Below are 13,789 nucleotides of genomic sequence, written 5' to 3' on the forward strand. Positions count from 1 at the left end.
ACTATATTTTCTTCAAATTGTATACAAACATAGGTGTAACTGGCATTTTTAACAGTATAATGGCATTGATTATTGCACAAGTTATGATAATACTTGAGATATTTGAACTAGGGTGTGGAACTGCATGATGGTTCAGATAGAATAATTATAGATTTCCCAGAACTGGCTCAGGTTGATGCCTGGAGTAGAGACTTGTTGGAAATTAGATGGAGCTGGTCAGATGACCCAATTGCACCAGGGTCAATGACATAAATGTAGGTAAGATTTCCCAGAATTTTTATGATGCTGGCCAGCCTAATTTTGGGAATTCTATTCATAATCCTGAACAAACTTATTCATCATGGAGGTAAAATGTGTTGTTGGATTGATCTTAAAGGATGAATGTCACAGAAAGACATTATCAAGACAAACAGGCTGTCTGAAAATTGGTGATTCTGGGAAATCTAAAAAACTACTACAGACATGACATAAAAAATTTGGATGCGTTTTGTTTATCTGGTAGGTGAACAAGTATGAATTTTTTCAGAATTTTCGGAGGGAGTCATGCGGGGCACTTACTGAAATCTGGTTGATTTGGGATGGAATGACCCTTTACCTTTTGCCTTAACTTGCAAAATTGTCAAATTTTCTCTTCCTGTGTTAACTAATGTACGACAGGCAACATGGTAAAAATTAAACATTTGTGTATTTGTTAGCTGATTAACCTAGCATTCCCCAAGATAAACACTTCTTCTCTCCATGTCAAAGATTTGTCAGCCTGACTTTGGGCAACTGTCTTTTTTTCTATGCTCAAATGAGATATGATCTTTAAAAAAAGAAACACTGAAAAGCAATATCACTGTAACAGTGGTGTATCTTTTTATTCAAGTTTCTACCAAATGTAGTGCAAATGCTCTATTTTTTGTTGGTCAAATATCTGTCCTGAAGATATCTGTACTGTATCAGACCCAGACACAAATAACAGTGCAAAGCTTCAGTTTTCTTCTTTTATTCTGTTGCTGATGTTTTCTTTTTTTCCATGTTCTCAAACTGAACACACATTAACATAGAAACTCAAGACTTGTGATAGAATTTTAAAGACATTCATAGGCATTTACCTGTAGTCTCTCTTCATTTAATCAAGAAACATGCTTTACATATAATGTTACTTCAAAGGAACAAAAAGTGATGAATTTGCCTTAACGACATGAAATCATAAATTAATCCTCAAACCAAAAGCAGATTACATGTTTGGAACTTGTGATCCCCACATTTACAATTTATAAGTCACTTCATTAACATGAATATGAAGTTAAAGTTAAATATGTATTAACTGTACTAAATATATGCCTGTCATTCTGATGTACCTCTATCTCACAAAGCAGGTTGTGATCAATCACATTACCAAGATATTTGTATGGATCCACTAGTTCGATGTGTCTGACTGTTTATCATACCAGTAGTAGAAGTATTAGCATAGTATGATGTTTCATCTTTCAGGAAATAAAAAAAAAAAAAAAAAAAGCTAAATAAAAATAGCCATGATAATCAGGCAGTGAAATAGCAAAGTGTACCCCTCAAAGCACCAAAATCTCTCACTTGATGCTAAATGACACTTTAAGGCTTTGTTCTGCCTGCTTTTTTGTTATTTTTGTCCACTCTGTCGGGATATCAGCAGGATTTGCATTAAATGCATCAGCAAAGTCATTGTTGAACTTTGCCATGATGTGTTTCCAGTAGTCTGATGCCTGGAGGCTAATATCTGGAACAATCTTCCAGTCAGGGTAAATTTTGGTGTAATTCTTGGAAGGATGCCATTGGCCATTTGTGGCAGCACAACTAAAACGCAAGTCACTGATCACAGTAGATGAGCATATGTTAGTGACAAGTTTTTTTGTGTCATTCCACGTGCAATCACCCAGAGCCTGTGGTCGATGTAGTGATGTCCAGTGTTCAGTGTGAGCGCTTCCCCCTGCCTCACATGGGGCAGCGCAAAATGGACATTGTTTGCCACATCCGATCACTTTAGTGAAAAGCTCATCCTGGGGCTTCACATGAAGACGGTTTAGTTTCATTTGGATAGTTGTTCCTGTAAACTTTTGTCTAAGATCTTCTGCCATTTCTTCCACACATTTTGTGAGCCAGTGAGCGAAGTCTTCCTGGTTAGCATTGTTTAAGATCATGAAAGCACTAAGTGCATCCTGGGAAATTACCAGTTTATTTCCAAGTTCCTTGCAGATATTGTCAACAAATATTTTGAGGGAGCCTTGCTTCCTTGTTTTGGCCTTCTTGACAGCATCATTTATGCTGTTGATACATGACTGTACATGTCGATTCTCAAACTCAAAGATCGAGGTGCAGCTTGAGAAGTGTTCCTCTATTCGGTTCAGTACCCATATGGCCACATAGACTTCATACATGCAGATGTAACTGAAATAGTTTTTAAAGTTACCCTTTGAGAGCAAGTCCAGTAAAACAGAGTACTGGAAAAACATCCTTGTGCTGAACTGCTGGGTTGTCAGCATTTCACCAATGATATCAGGACCCAAGGAGCGGTTGACAAAGTCTTCAACTGCAGGTCTCAAGCATTGGTTTGTGAATTCTTCTGCCTTTTTTTGGCACTGGTCTCGTTCATTGAACACATCTTTGAAATCAGCACAAAACTTGGTCTTGTTTTGACTCAGACATTTGTAAGGATCATTTACATGTAGGAAATCTTCATGCATTTTCTGAAACTGTCTGGCTGCATTTCCACAGATGTGCTGCTTCAGAGAAACTTCAAAGTCTATGTCTGTTATAAGATCCTGATTGATGTGCAGCATATTATCAATCATGTGTAGGATCTCTTGGATGTAAGTATCATGGTAATTGTTTTTTATTTCCATTTTGCCAGTCACCAACTGTTGGCAAGCATCTATGATATCATCAGCCATTTTTTTTACAGCCATTACATGACTTTGGGTGTTGAAAACTCGACTCGTTTTGTGTTTTAATTTCTCAATCCATCCTTCAGCTGTATATTTAAAAGGAACCCATCCACATTCTTCCAACTTTTTTTGACTTAACAACTCACATGCATGACCCTTGTGCTTCAGATTTTCTCTCAGATAGTAAGACACACTGGTGAAGACATTTGAAGGCTTTTGTTCAGAAAAGCCAAGTTCCTTTACTGTTTTATTCCACATTTCGTCAAATTTTTGGTCTAGATCTTGGTCTGTCATCTTAACCTTTTTCTTCCGGCACTCTTCAATCAAGTCACGAACTTTGTTTTCAATTTCTTTGGTATGGTTCTTTTTGATTCTATCAACCTCTTGCATACCTTGTTTAATGTCTGCTGCCGCTGTGAGCTGATTAATGACTGAACTCTCTATTTCTCTCCGGAGGCTTTTTGCACTGTTTGCAAAGTCCTCTTTGTATCCTTCAACCAGATGGACATGACCCTCTTTCTGTTTGAAGTACTTTGTCAGGTTATCAAGAAGGGTTTTCTCCTGTTTAGACAACTCAATGGAAGCCTCAGTTTTCAAATGATTGAGAAGTTCTCCAATGTTTTGGATTTGGACAGCAACTGTGCCAAAATTGGAAATTGTTGTTTCTGCATTTGTAACCCATGCATACATGTCTTTTTTAAAATTCCATTCCCACTCATTAAACTCTGTGCACAGTTTCATGTACGCATCAGCCACCAGGCTGTTTCTGAAGCTGAAGATGAAGTTTTCATGCTTCACTGCATTCCACAGGCTTTCTACCCATTCCTTAAACTCTGAGATATTATTGGCAGATGATTCACATTTTCCCAAAATATGGATTATGTTTTTCTTGAGCTTATATACCTCCTCACTGTACCCAGCACTGACAGGTGCCATTGGTGGGTTTCCATTCCACAGTCCAGGAATGTACCAGTTTCCAGTGTCTGGACAATATTCCATCACATCAGTGAAGCTCTTGTTCTCCTCTTTCCTCTCCATTTTAGCTGCTGCCTGAGTCATCTCGTTTAACTGCTGCAAGAGAAGCATCCTGTCTCGCATGTTCTTCTCACGTGCTGAAACATCTGACACATTCTGGTGAACAAACTGGCATTTAGGCTTTTTGCCTACTTCTTTCATCCTGAGGAAAGCATGCACAACTATTTGTAGGATGTCTTTCATTTCTGTAGAATTCTCCATAGCAATGTTGATGATGGTGATATCACTCAACCCAACAACAAGTGTCGCAAGCTCATTGTCATGCTCATAGCTATCATCCAGTTGTGCAAGCTCTGGAGACTTTAAGCCCTCAGTGTCAATGATCACCAAGAAGTTGCAGTTAAGGATTTTTTTGATATCTTCACTGATTCTGATGAGCAACATAAATGCACCTCTGGTGCATCGACCACTGCTCACAGCAAACTGGACTCCAAACATTGTGTTGAGAAGAGTGGACTTTCCTGTGCCCTGCACTCCCAGAACTGTGACTACTAAGATCTTGTTCTTGGGGTGCACCAGCTGATGGAGCTGAGAGAGAACATCTCTCACCCATCTGAGAGGTATGTTTGAAGAATCTCCATCTACAAGCTCTAAAGGAAACCCATCAAGCAACAATTCTGCACAGAGTTTGGGCAGCTGCTGAAGTTGAATTCGTGATGGGTGTTTTTCTGGAAGAGACACTGAGGCTTCATAGAGCTGACCCATTTCACGGAAGAAATGTTCAGTCCCTAGTGAGCTGCTAGAAAGTTGCCTGTCAATGTCTTTAATCTCCTTTTTGGTCTCAGAATTTTTGCATTTCTCCTTGTACTGTTCCCTTAGGGCAGACAGTTTTTTGCGAGACAGGTTATCCAGGTTTATTTGCAGCCATTTCAGAAAGTAACACCTCTCTTTCTCTTTCTCACTTGATATTGCAGTTATAAAACATAACATAGCATCTGACATGTCATAAGAGATCTGTTTTTCTCTAAGTTGACTCTTCTGTGTTTTAAGACTAGCTTTGTAGTCCTCAATGTTTTCTGACCCAACTTTTCAGAGCCTGTATTCTTCCTTCTCTAAATGTGTCAACTCCTTCCATACTTGACCTTGCAAGGGAAGCTTTTCTTCTTTGTATTTAAGTGTGTCTTCAATTTTTTCAGTGATCACATCTGCAGTTTTTTTGGCAAACTGACACTCTGGACAGTCTTCGTCAACCAATATTCCCAATTCATGTGCAACATCTGCCATCTTCTCAATTGGCATCTTTACACTTGTGTTCTCAATTACATTGTTGACAGTTTCACGCAAATCCTTGACAAATTCTGCATCATTTTTCTGTTTAGTTTTGATGATGATATTTTTTTTTGTTAAGCCCATCTCGGATGCTACCTTTTTTAAAGCATCTAAACTGTACTTGGTTTGATGGTTGCAAACCAAGAAGATCTTTCCACTGTGCTGTGTATGGGTCAGTAGCCTGCAATCTGAATCCAATTTGTCAAAAAACACAAAGACCGCAGCAGATGTCTGACACAGAAAGGAATATTCTGTTTCAAATGAAGCGATGTCCCCACGAAGGTTTGCTACTGCCACTGGCTCATTGAACACATCAATGTTTTTGTTTCCACAAGGAAGGTACCAAGTAATTTCAGCCATTCCATTGGAAATTCTCCTTGAACTGTTTCCACACTCCATTTCACGGTGAACAAATGTGCCATGGTACTGCTGAGAATTGCACAGAACCTTATTTAGCATCTCTGATTTGGACAAGGAGCATTTACCCAATCTCACAAACGATATCATTGGGATTTTAGACAGAACAATTTGTTCTTCAATAAAGCCCATAGATTCAGAAAGTGACTGAGGTCTGTACTTTTTGACAATGTCTCTCATTGCCCAAAGCATGAGTGTGGACTGTTTTGTGTCACAGTTTGGAAGCAGAAGTGGCACAGAAAACTGACACATTGACATTTTGAGTCCCATTTCCTGCTGGACAAAACCATCTGAACACAGAAAGAGAGCAGTGACAATGTCAAGTGGGTTCAGCGTGTCATCAATGGTTAGCCCATCATGAAAATTATCAAGAAAATTTAACCCTGTATCCTTTGATCCAGCATCGCAGTTTGACTCATACTGATGTACGTTTTATATTCCTTGCTGTCACATTAACCATCATCAGTTTCTTCAGAAAATACCAGGCAAGATCTGAGTTACACTTGGGTGGTTCATCGGTGATGGCCTTCTCGTCAATCTGAAGGACTGTGTCGAGGGATAGCTTCTCTTTGTAGTGCTGCTCCAATCCCAGGTCCTTCAAAAGGCTCTCCAGTTCTGCCACTGTGGATATGAAGATTAGATGTTTTAATATTCTAAATCATGGATTCAAGGTTGAGGAGGAGCATAAACTATAAATTAGCAATAACATTAAAAATTTTGCTCAAGTTATGCATTCACACCCAAACCAATGTGCTTTTATAACTCTGTACACTATACTTTGCACACTAACACTTGAAATTGGTTGTCTGTGTTGGAGTCTGCATTGTGCTGGTAACCAGTCTGCTGACAATAGCTAGCTACATGTGAGCTAACAGTAGTTTGTGTTGCACACTGTTGCAGCTGCACAGGAAAAGAAATGGGACACTCAGGAGCACAAGAGTGAACATTGTGATTTTTGCAAAAAAAATCCAACCTGAAGCCTCTACACAAAGATGGCAGCTGTTACGGATGTGGGCAAAGGAGGACCATCAGTTGTATAAAGTTGTGTTAGACAACATTTGGCTAAAAGTGCAAAACAGACATAAACTTCACAGAGCACTCAAACATGCACAATCATTTTAAGTGCACTTTTAAGTAAATTTTTGCAGGAAATATATTAGGGCCTATATACCAAAACCAAACATTAACAGGTGTATACTTGAAAAATTAGATACTTTGGTCTTTAATGTAGCCATATGTCCCCAATCACTAGACCCAGTTAACTCTAGCCCCTTTTAGACAGCACTTCTGTTCCAGGAATATTTCACCTGTATTCCAGAACATCAGTGTAAATAAAATGGTGGGATCATTTGGTCCCACCATTAACACAGCTTTGTAACGCCTCTGGAGGTAACAGAGCTGTGATAAAGGCAGAATCATGATTCCGGAACACTATGTAAAAGGAACACCTCTTATTCCGCAACCAAGGTGGAACATTTTGATGACAGCAACCCCCAGTGCAGGAGCAACAGTGGGCACATATGGAGGCACTGGCATGATTCTGTGGCTACATGCCATTTTCACCCGGGGCATGAGGCCAGCCACACCGGCCACAGAATACATGCCAGTGCCTCCATATGTACCCACTGTCTCTCCGCGCCAGGGGGATTTAAAAATGAGCGCTGTGTCACCACCCCTTTGATTCCGGAACGCAGGCTCCACTGTGTATAAGTCCAGCCTGTCTCACCTCTCTTTGGCTTGGCTGTGGAAATCAGTCAATGCTGGAAAAAGGGGGGATCACCATCTCGCCTTTTTTCCAGGATCTCTGTGTAAAAGTGGCTTATATCTTGTATTGTATCTAACTCAAGACCTAAAAGGGAACTCTATCATCTCAGCTCTCAAATGTACAAAAATATGTCAAGAATTGCCATAGGTGCAGAGGTAGGGGCAGAATCTCTGAATAGTCCCTCGATAATCCAGACAAAGGTAATGTATCATTCACAGTGTAAAATGTGAGACGCCATAGCAATCTATCTTATCATCTGTGTTCGTTAGAGGACGGCAACCAAATATTATTTACTCAGGTGTCTCTTTGAATGCCCAGCATAAAGCTCTCTTAACAAATCTCTTAACAGTCTAAAGTTGGTCGGAGCTACACTGGGAAATAAGAAGTTTTAAAGTAAACCGCTGCAAGAAAATAATAATAATAATGATAACAATGACTGAACTCTTTCACACCTTTGCAATCTGTATAGCTTTCATGAGTAATACTTTAAGGCTCACCTTTCCCATTTTCACCAACCATTTTCATTTCATTGTCCATACTGAGGTCAGACTTTAGGTTTGACGTCATATCCTCTCTTGCTTCATAGTAAAGATCAGTGTCTGAATCGTTCTCGCCGGTGTCCTTGAGGAATGGGAAAAATATGCATAGTAAGCGTCAAAAAGTGGTGATCATATTCGGCGATGTGACAGTATTGTCCTAATATTATTTTTCATGTTCTGTATGTTTCTTACCTCCATTGTAAGTAGACTGTCTGTGATCCGATGATTGGTCCGGGTTATTGAAACAGCTTCATACTTCAAAAGAAAAATAGATAAAGCTTTATCCTCCATGCAGGCTACTGTAAAATTCATGTTAACTAAAAAAAAAAACATGTGTTCTGACTTCATAATGGCCCAAAAGTAAAAAGGAATATATTGAATACAATATCCAGGATACAGGCAGTAAGACAACAACAGCTGTCAGTTTATGGAGTAAGTATGTCTGTCCTGTTGGCCCTGCTTTCTTTTCTTTAAAGTTCAGATTTTCTGAAATTCATATCAAAAGCAGTTTCTCATTGCCATTGGAACAAACAGCTCAGCAACAATCTTTTGGAAATTTATAATTCAAATTTTTTTTTTTACTAAGGGCACAGATTACAGTTACTATACCCATTCTTCTAGACATTTCTTTCCTTTTTTTTTTTTTTTTGCTCTTTGTTTTGTCTCTTTCCTCTTTTTTTATTGACAGTGCCCAAACAAGAAAAAAAAATCCCAACTCAACAAAAATCAAACAGACAAAAGAAACATCCCCCTCCATTATGGAGAGACATTTGTTTCAACATAACACATTGGAGAAGTGGGTTTAACGTTGAAGCTGGAGCCGGCGCTGGAGCCAGGTCAGACCCACCACCCACCAACCCATTTTGATTGATGAATAAAGAAACAAATTTCTCTCCATACTCCATCCCCCTCCCACCCAGCTCTCTCCATCCCAGCATCCTCTAAGCAACCCTCCTCACCTGTTATTGAGACACACCTCAAATGATGTCCAAGTCCTTTCTGACTTATATAATTTAGTCTATCCTTCAAAATAAAGCGAATCCTTTCCAAAAGTAAAATTTCTGACATTTCCTGATTCCACGATTTCAGTGATGGACCCTCTTCATCTTCCTCTACTCCATCCCCATACATGACTATAGTATTCTTCATGTTGCCTAACTGTTAAATACATTAACTAGAAGCACTCGGAGAGCGCAGACCTCCGCCAAGGCTGATCAGTGGCCCCCCCCATGGGCCCCCCCACCCCCGATCACCACCAAAATTTAATCATTTCTTCCTTATCCCATTTCCAACAAACCCGGAAAGTTTCATCCAAATCTGTCCATAACTTTTTGAGTTATGTTGCACACTAACGGACAGACAAACAAACAAACAAACAAACAAACAAACAAACAAACAAACAAACAAACCCTGGCAAAAACATAACCTCCTTGGCGGAGGTAATTACTTTAGTCCTACAGATTAGGTTTTGTTACAGTCAGTGAAAATTACTGATCTAAAAGCTCATGTCAAATCATCACATCACATTACACATTCTGATTCATCTGGAGATTTCATATATTCCAATTTTTATTTAAATTTTTTAAACTATTCAAGCAGGTAAAACTGGCTCCTGTCTGCTAAAGGAATCATCTACAGTTACACAATTTGGCATCGACAACCACCATTCAGACCTACTGACATTAGTCATGTCTGTGTTTCTCCAAATGAGGCTGCACCACATTGAAAAAGTGACTTCAGGAATCACTTTATGGAACAACCTCAATGACGAATTGAAGGCAATTACATCAAATAACATATTTAAAAGGACAATCAAAACCAAAATGTTAAGAAAATATGGTGAAAGTATTAGTTAAAATGTGTTATAGTTTGATCAATTTGATGTATAACACTGTTATGAAATGGACAGAGATTAATTTTGGTTTGAAATTCAGTAATGAAATGGACATAGTTTATTTTTGATATGTATTGCATTTTTGTGTTTTGTGCAGGCTTAGTCAAAATTAATTTTGATATGTATAAGATTAATTAAACATACTTATGGGAGCTGAGTAAAAAGAGAGGGTAAGGGGGTGGGAGTATATAAGTTGAACTTCATCCCGCTCCTTCTGTAATGATTTCTTTTTTATATCGACTTCTCTTGTATTGGTTTTAAATGTTTATATATTTGAAATAAACAATCAATCAAACTTGTGCAAAACAGTTCTCTTTCAGGGATTTTATCTTCCATAGGCCTGATTAATGAAAGGCAGCTCTTGTAAATATTCTTGTAAACTTGTAAATATATTTCTAGGGGGATTTTTTATGTTCTTGTACTTAATGATAATAATAATAATAATAATAATAATAATAATAATAATAATAATAATAATAATAATAATAATAATAATAATAATGGTGATATTAATAATATTGCAGTGATAATAGCAATATTAATACCACTGACTGACAATAATAATAGTCAAACTAGAAGCACTCAGAGAGCGCAGACCTCCGCCAAGGCTGGTCAGTGGCCCCCCCCGTGGGCCCCCCCACCCCCGATCACCACCAAAATTTAATCATTTCTTCCTTATCCCATTTCCAACAAACCCGGAAAATTTCATCCAAATCTGTCCATAACTTTTTGAGTTATGTTGCACACTAACGGACAGACAAACAAACAAACAAACAAACAGACAAACAAACCCTGGCAAAAACATAACCTCCTTGGCGGAGGTAATTATAATAGCAATATTATCTATGATAGTGATAGCATTTTGATGATGATGATAATAATAATAATGAAATATAATTCCCTGAAAGCAGTTCTTTAAAATAAAGACCTGAACACACCTTTTTGCTTTCTGAGTTCCTTTTGTTCTATTTATATCTGCATCTGTCTGTCTATTTATCCTCTATGTCTGACGTTTGTAACCAACAACCCGAATAAATATATGTTGACAACTGAGGGATTTATGATCACTTTAATAGTGCAAACACCTGTTTCCTCTATAGACTTAGGGCCTGATTTACTAAGATCGCAAATGACAGGTGTATATGTGCTTGCTCATGCTAAAAAAAATGTGCATGTTATTGATTTGCGTGTCACGGGTGATCAACTAAGATTGCTTGTGCAAATGACAACAGACGCAAAGTCTTGGAGAGCGCCCTCATTAAAAAAGGAATTTGCGTGCGCTACTGGTTATTGTCATGGAGACAGTGGGGTGTAAAAACTGCTCAGGGATATCCACTCATAAATATCAAGTTGCTCTTTTTCCACACAGAAGAGTGAATAGGTATTTCTCTGTTGTTTATCAGTGGTGAAGTGTGTTATTAGTGAAATAAATACCTTCTCTCTGTATGTTGCTCTGTATGATGAATGAAAACTTTTAAGTCCGTGGGCATCAACCATCTGCATCAATGTTTACATAGCTGGAGCCCAGTCACAACACTGTGGACATCACTGTGTGTGTGTGTGTGTGTGTGTGTGTGTGTGTGTGTGTGTGTGTGTGTGTGTGTGTGTGTGTGTGTGTGTGTGTTGTGCAGCACTAGAACCCGTCCCATTCGGTCTCGATCGAGAGAGAGAGAGAGAGAGAGAGATATGTCTCTCAGGAGTCGGTCCTGGCCTAATGGTGATGTGCTACTGGTGGAACCAGCTATGGCAGGCCCATGAAGTCAGTGTGTGTGTGTGTGTGTGTGTGTGTGGGGGGGGGGGGGCATATGTCTCAAATTGTTGTTATTTTTTTTCTTCCGTCATTCCAAAAATGTTGATGTGATCAGATCAGATTAGTTCTCTGTGTTGCCTTTGGTTGGGCCTATGCCCCGCCGGGCCTATGCCCCGCCTCCTCGCCACAACAACTGCAGCCAGTTTTACAGGTTTGAGAAATCACACGCCCTAAATTAATATTTGCATCTGCTCCTGCCAATAATTTTGTGCGTTCTGGCAGAAACAGCCAATATTGCATTTACATCAAGGCAAACACAAAAAATGGGTGTCCCGAGCTATTTTGCCCATTTGAGAGGCGCAACCCTCAGTGCATCATGTTAGTAGATAAGCTCCAACGTGTTTTTGTGTGCGCAGTCAACTTTGCGCATGTTTTTACACGCGCAAACCTTTAGTAAATGAGGCCCTTAATGTGCAGCAGCAGCGAGAAGCACTGTTCCAAGATGGCCGCCCTGTAGGCACGTCACTCCGATGAGCAGGAGCGGTCGATGCGGTGTCTTCGTATATGTGTCTATGATGGTACGATGTGTTGTGGGGACATTTTTTTCTTACATAAAATATGTGTGTTTTTCCTTCCCCCTTATATCCATGCCCATCACACCTCCTGTACAAATTAACCCAAGCTGAACATGGTAACAGTGGCTCGTCGTCACCCTCTCTCTGTCTCTGTTTCTCTCTCTAAGGCTATTAACAGGGGGTTTTTAGCTTACCAGCTAACAAGCCGTAAGCTATTGTCGTCATGCGGCCTCCGTCGTCGTCGTCATCATCTGTCGTCCATTACAAAAATTTCAATCGTCTTCTTCTCCGAAACTAGAATTCCGATTGACTTCAAACTTGGTATACAGCTTCTTTATGATGATGTCAACAAAAGTTAGTGAAATTATTTGGATCCAGATCTGATTCTGGATTTGGTGCCTCTTTGAAAAATTTCCCCATTATAAGTGATAGGAAGTGGATCGATGCAATAACTCAGTAAATATAAATGATATCCAGTGTAAATTTCTACAGTCCAGCCCTGATGGGGAGATGACCAAAACATAATGTCCACATGCTGATCAGGATCTTCTTCTGGATCTGGGAACTCAAGGAAAATTTAACATGGGCTCTTATGGGGAAAACATTTCGATCGTCTTCTTCTCCCAAACTACAGTTCTGATTGACTTCACACTTGGTATACAGCTTCTGTATGATGATGTCAACACAAGGTATTGAAATTATTTCGATCCGGATCTGAATCTGGATTTGGTACGACTTTGACAAATTTTCCCATCATAACAGATAGGAGGTGGATTGATCCAATAAATCAGTAAGTATCAATGATTTGATTTGAATTTTTTACACATCTGATTAGAATATGACCAAAACATGGGGTATTTCTGTAACATAATAAATACACAGAACTGGGTGATAATAAATGACATATGGATACATTTCCCAAAGCTTTTAATTTGGCCGGTAAGCTACAGGGCCATTGGTCCTATTTTTTTGTTTGTTTTCATGTACAGTAAATACAGTCCACAGACAGTGTAGGACTGAAGACCTCTCTGTCTGTCTGTCTGTCTGTCTGTCTCTAGTATACCACACCCTAAACTGTTACACAAGGCTGTATGCATAGTTTCATCTCTTTATAATGGCTGAGCTGAAAAATAAACCTCACTTAAACCTTAAGCACAATAATAGCAAGATGCATTTGTTAGCTTTTCTGACAAAAAAAGTCACCTATACTAACCTGACCTGTTGGTTTGGCACAGGTATGCTACATATTCATACTACACTTTGATTAAAATAAGATTTGGTGTTCTACCAATACTGCACTTAGATGAGAGGATAAAATAACAGCAGCCTACCTTTGTAGAGAAGGCAAAACTTTAGTGTCTCATCCAAGAGTTTTTAAACAGTGCTGCATTCAAGCACAGGGTTAGTCCGCAGTGTGACACCTCTCTGTAGACTGGAGTCACTCAACAGCCTTTTACAGTGGAGCTATACTTTCAATTTCCATAAATGGCTTGTTTTAAAATTGTGTGGTTTCCCAGAAGACGAAGGTATTGAAAACAAAAACTAACCAAAAAAAAACAAAAAACACTTGGTTCAAAGTCAAAGAGCTGCCACCATCACAGGTTTGGACATGTTGTTTTGTCTTTCACTTTTCAGAGTG

The 13,789-nt window shown here is 39.0% G+C and overlaps 1 pseudogene; it reads right to left on the reverse strand.

Moving 5' to 3' along the window:
• Positions 1-961: 961 nt before the first annotated feature.
• Positions 962-13,577, reverse strand: LOC115438967 (up-regulator of cell proliferation-like; annotated as a pseudogene).
• Between the last annotated feature and the right edge of the window lie 212 nt (positions 13,578-13,789).

This window comes from Sphaeramia orbicularis, chromosome 18, assembly GCF_902148855.1.
Source record: "Sphaeramia orbicularis chromosome 18, fSphaOr1.1, whole genome shotgun sequence".
NCBI lineage: Eukaryota > Metazoa > Chordata > Actinopteri > Kurtiformes > Apogonidae > Sphaeramia > Sphaeramia orbicularis.